Source organism: Capra hircus, chromosome 27 (genome assembly GCF_001704415.2).
Source record: "Capra hircus breed San Clemente chromosome 27, ASM170441v1, whole genome shotgun sequence".
Taxonomy (NCBI): Eukaryota; Metazoa; Chordata; class Mammalia; order Artiodactyla; family Bovidae; genus Capra; species Capra hircus.
The window spans coordinates 8,422,899-8,428,813 of NC_030834.1; positions in this window are offsets into that span (position 1 = coordinate 8,422,899).

Sequence of the window (5,915 nt, forward strand, 5' to 3'; positions counted from 1 at the left end):
AGTGACGTCATGAGCTGGGGGCGGTACCAGGGCGGGACTAGAGGCAGCATCGGAGCCCTATGGGTGGGGGCGTGGTTAGGGGCGGGGCCAGGGGCGGGGCTTGCACCGCGAGCCAGTAAAAGGAACCTGGAGTGAGCCGGACGAGAAGGAAGCCCGAGCGGAGCTTCGGTGTGGAGGTGGGGATCTGGGTGCCTCGGCATTACAAGCCAGTGGGGTTTTTCTGGGAAGACCTGGATTCCTGACGTAAGGCGTTGGACCTGTCTTCCCGGTACATTTCTCTGCAATCCTCTCCCTAGGAGGGGAAGTCGGGTTTTGATTCTTAAGTCAAAACTTCAGATGATGGGGTTATGTAAGATGATGGGGTGTGGGTAGGATACACACCATCTGTGAATAATGATGAGTTACCGAATGCATCACGTGCTTTACGTGTGAGTAGGGGCAACACCAGCGTCACTTACTGTCGGATGCTTGTGTGAGCCTGCACTGCAGAGGGCTCCGGTAAGCCTCCTGCGGGAGCCTGGACCAAAACCCTCGGATCCCGGGAAAGCCTCCCACACCAGACTCGTTAGCAGATATGCCAACCAGTGTCCAAGGATATTTTATGTTTTATTCCCCTCCATTTGTGCTAGGTGGAGAAGGAAATGGCAACCCACTCCAGTATTCTTGCCCGGAGAATCCCATGGACAGAGGAGCCTCGTGGGCTACGTCCGTGGGGTCAGAGTCGGACAGGACTGAGCAACTAACGCATTTGTGCTAGGGGCCAAAGTGAAAAAACCACCGACAATCCCTTAACCTAGCTAATGAGCAATGCAACTGCCATTACAACATGATGACCTGTATCTCAGAAATTTACAAGTCTGCTTGAGAAGTGAAAATATGACATCAGCAATATTTTATTTACAAGAGTAACTCCTGAGGTTCATACTCAACTGTCAATGCCAGGCAATTGCTCTCTGTATAAATTAAAAACTTTACAAAATGATACATCAACACTGTAGCAAAATCTGAGAAATGTATAAAAGGAGAATAGAAAATAATTAACATCAAAGACGGAGAAGGCAATGGCAACCTTCACTCCAGTACTGTTGCCTGGAAAATCCTATGGACAGAGGAGCCTGGTAGGCTAGTGTCCATGGGGTCTAGAAGAGTCAGACACGACTGAACAACTTCACTTTCACTTTTCACTTTCATGTATTGAAGAAGGAAATGGCAACCCACTCCTGTGTTTTTCCCTGGAAAATCCCAGGGATGGGGGAGCCTGGTGGGCTGCCGTCTCTGGGGTCACACAGAGTCGGACACAACTGAAGCAGCTTAGCAGCAGCAGCAGCAGCTTATGCTTGGCCTTTAAACTTTATTCTGAAGCTTCTCAACACCTTAAGTCCCTTGAGAACATTTAGATAGTCTCTATTCTCCTTTTTCCTATGTAATCTCTATTCCAGATTTTATTCCTATTATTTTGTTCTGAAGGATGGTTATTCCTCACTAAAAAAAAAGTTTGTATTCACCTCTAAATGATGAAAGTTACAAGTTTGGGAAATTGTGATCACTCTTTGTGTGTGTGTGTGTGTGTGTGTGTGTGTGTGTGTATGATATATATATATTTTTAAATCAGTTTCAGAAAACCCAAGGAAAATAATCAGTACTCTGGACCAACCTTATCTCCTTGGACCAACCAGTAACATTTGACCCACCCAGTCACTGTCTTCTTGCTGTAGTTTGTCTTTACTGGCTTCTAAGTTAGTCCATGTTGTGGGTTTTCCTTCTTCCTTGCTCTCCCTTACTCACTGCTCCTTAGCTGTCTTGTGTGTTTGTGCTGGTTCCCGGCTTCTCCTCCACCCACCAACCTTCTTGGAAAAGTGCCTGCAGCCTTGATCCTCTAACTGGCTTTTCCACCTTGTCCGGTTTTAAACGCCCTTTTAAACGCCAGGTCTCCCAGCCTGGCACTCTGTGATGACCTGGAAGGGTGGGATGGGGTGTGGAGGGAGGCTCAAAGGGCTATGTATATATAATCATGACTAATTCGAGTTGATGTACGGTAGAGACCACCACAGCACTGCAAAGCAATTATGCTCCAATTAAAAACTTAAAAAGAAAAAAAGACACGTCTAGTTTGAAGACTCCTTTTCTATTTCTAGCCCTGATCTTCCTTGAGTTCCAGTCTCATATATCAAACCAGATAGTGGACATCCTCCCTGTCCATCATCATAGACATTTGACAATAAACTGTCCTACAAATTCTTACTTCTTGCCCCCACTAACTGCTCCTTAACTCTTCCCTGTCTGACTTAATGACATTTAATCTGCCCTGCCATCAGGCCAAAACCTGTGGAGCCGTTCTTAACTGCCCTTTTCATACCCCACATCCAATCCGTCAGCGAGTCTTGTCTGGTTTGCCTCATGTGATCCACCTCCTACTAATTCCCCCGCTTTGCTTCTTGTCACCTTCCCCTTTGTTTGGGACACACGTGTGCACACAGGTGCCTGCTTCAGGGCTCCTCTCCCGTTGTTCAGGCAGCTGCCTGGCTTCCTTCTGCTCCTCGCTTGAGTCCCCGCCCAGGAGCCGCATCCTTGTCACAGTCCCGAACACTCGGGCACTCTCTGTTCCATTCTTGCCTTTTATTTTCATCTCAGCATGAAAAATATCTGAGGGACTTCGGGTAGTCCAGGGTTGAGTATCGCCTTCCAATGCAGGAGAAACAGGTTCAATCTCTGGATGGGGAAGGATTATCCCACACGCTGCAAGGCATTAGCCCTTCGCCTTGCAGCTACTTGAGCTGGTGAGATCTAGAGCGTGGGCACTGCAACTAGTGAAACTTACGGGCTGCAACTAAGACCCATCACAGCCAAATAAGTAAGTTTTTTTCAAAAAAGAAAAGTATTTGAAACATACACACATGTGACCTACCTGTTACCTGCTCCCTGTCCTACTCTCCCTCCTGCCAACATGGATTTTAAGCTCTCCCGTGGGAGAAGGGGCTTCATCCTTCTTTGCCACACAGCGATGCTCCATAAATACTTGAATGGATATCTTAAATTGTAATCTTACTGAAGTAAAGAGGCAAATATTTCAAATGACACAGGATATTGACTGATTATGATGTAGGATGGTGATCATCCAGGGTTGGCAGGAACTGGGAGGTTTATTGGGATACAGAACTTTCAAAGCTAAAACCAGGAAAGTTCTGGACAAACAGACAAGTCGGTCATCCTAAGTTTTGTCACCATTTTGACAAACTGTGACACAAAATCTAACTTGGAATATAGATTCTGAGATTCTTCCAGGGCTCTCAACTAGAGCAGTTTTAAAAATAATTATTTATTGAAAGTTTACAAAATTGAGCAGAGGAGGGGGAAAGGAGGAAAGGGGATTGAAAGTTTTAGAAGCCGCAGCAGTCATTGGGAGAACTGGAAAGATTCACACATGGTGCAAAGGAGTGAGCAGAGGTGGCTGGGAGGAAATCAAGTGATGAGCAGGAGAAATTCCACGGCCATCCAGTGGCTGGGACTCTGCACTCTCACTGCGGAGGCTGCAGGTTCACCTCTGGTCGGGGAACTAAGATCCTGCAAGCCACGTGGTGTGGTCAAAAAAACAGAAAAGGTGATGAGCAGGGCCTCAGGGCTCTACATGGAAAGTGTTTTGGCTCCTGCAGAAACACCATTCTCTACTTCAAAACCTACAAGTCTGTGGACTCTCTTGGGAAAATGGAACATTAAGAGCTGCTGTGGGGATAATATTTTTGAAACCTGAACTGTCAATTTTTTCCTCCCTTCCACCCATCCCAAGACAATAATTGAAGCTGTTTCTGTTACAAAAAAGTTATCGGAAAAAAAAAAAAAAAAGTAACAGAGCAGAAAGTTCTTGTCTCTCATTTCAAGATTCCCAAAGCCTGAAACCTTTAAAGAGATAGTGCTGCTGGGTACTTCTGAGACAAAACGTGATTGAGGAAGTTTCTCTGCGGTAAAAAGTGCTCATTCAATCAACAAATACTTACTGAATACCTATTAAGAGCCAGGCACTGCTCTGGAATCTGAGTATATGGCAATGGACAGACCAAGTCCCATCCTGTGGAGGTCTTTTTTTTGTTGTTGTTGTTCACTTAAAGAAATCACTTTCCAAGTTTTGTTTTTATTTTCAAGTTTCCAGATTTTCTATTCTATTTATTAAATAAAATAAGGATTATTTAAACAAAATACTGCTGCAATACTGTGAAAGTTGACATAATGGCCAAAATGACTCAGTTCAGTTCAGTTGCTCAGCAATGTCCAACTCTTTGTGACCCCATGGACTGCAGCATGCCAGGCTTCCCTGTCCATCACCAACCCCCAGAGCTTGCTCAAACTCATGTTCACTGAGTCAGTGATGACATCCAACCATCTCGTCTTCTGTGTTCCCCTTTCTCCCACCTTCAATCTTTCCCAGCGTCAGGGTTTTTTTCCAGTGAGTCAGTTCTTTGCATCAGGAGGCCAAAGTATTGGGGCTTCAGCTTCAGCATCAGTCCTTCCAATGAATGGTCAGGACTAATTTCCTTGAGGATTGACTGACTGGATATCCTTGAAGTCCAAGGGATTCTCAAGAGTCTTCTCCAACATCACAGTTGAAAAGGATCAATTCTTTAGTGCTTAGCTTTCTTTATAGTCCAACTCTCACATCCATACATGACTACTGGGGAGAAACAAATCTTTGACTAGATGGACCTTTGTTGACAAAGCAATGTCTCTGCTTTTTAATATGCTGTTTAGTTTGGTCATAGCTTTTCTTCCAAGTAGCAAGTGTCTTTTAATATCATGGCTGTAGTCACCATCTGCAGTGATTACAGAGTCTAGGAAAATAAAGACTGTCACTATTTCCATTGTTTCTCCATCTATTTGCCATGGAGTGATGGGACCAGATGCCATGCTCTTAGTTTTTTTAATGTTGAGTTTTAAACCAGCTTTTTCACTGTCCTTTCACTTTCATCATGAGGCCCTTTAGTTCTTCTTCACTTTCTGCCATAAGGGTAGTGTCACCTGCATATCTGAGGTTATTGATATATCTCCCGACAATCCTTGATTCCAGCTTGTGCTTCATCCAGCCTGGCGTTTCTCATGGTCTGCTGCTGCTGGTGCTGCTAAGTCGCTTCAGTCGTGTCTGACTCTGTGCAACCCCGTAGATGGCAGCCCATCAGGCTCCTCCGTCCCTGGGATTCTCCAGGCAAGAACACTGGAGTGGGTTGTCATTTCCTTCTCCCCCCCCTTTTTTTTAAATTGAAGTTATATTTTGTTAGTTTCAGGTACCAGCAAAGTGATTTGGTTATATATACCTGTGTATATATACATATAATGAAAATACACACACATACACACACACACATCCTTTAAAAAAAATATATATATATATATACATATACACATTTGGGGACTTCCCTGGTGGTCCAGTGGTTAAGAATCTGCCTTGTAATACAGGGGAAACTGGTTTGATCCCTGGGCCGGAAATTAAGATCCCACATGCCACAGAGCAACTAAGCCCCAGTGCTGCAACTGAGATGTGATGCAGCCCAATAAATAAATATTAAAAATACATCTATACATACAGTCTTTGAAAATATACATAAATACATATAATCAAATATATTCTTTTTAAATATATATACATCTTTAAAATATAATCAAATATATATTTTAAAAAAAATCTATACACTTATATAAACACTCTTGAAAATCCTTTCCATGATAGATTATTACAAGATATTGAACATAATTCCCTGTATACGTGTGTGCTTAGTCGCTCAGTTGCGTTTAACTGTTTTTGACCCTATGGACTGATAGCCCTCCAAGCTCCTCTGTCCATGGAATTTCCTAGGCGAGAATACTGGAGTGGGTATTTCCTATTCCAAGCGATCTTCCTAACCCAGGGACTAAACCCCACATCTCCCGTC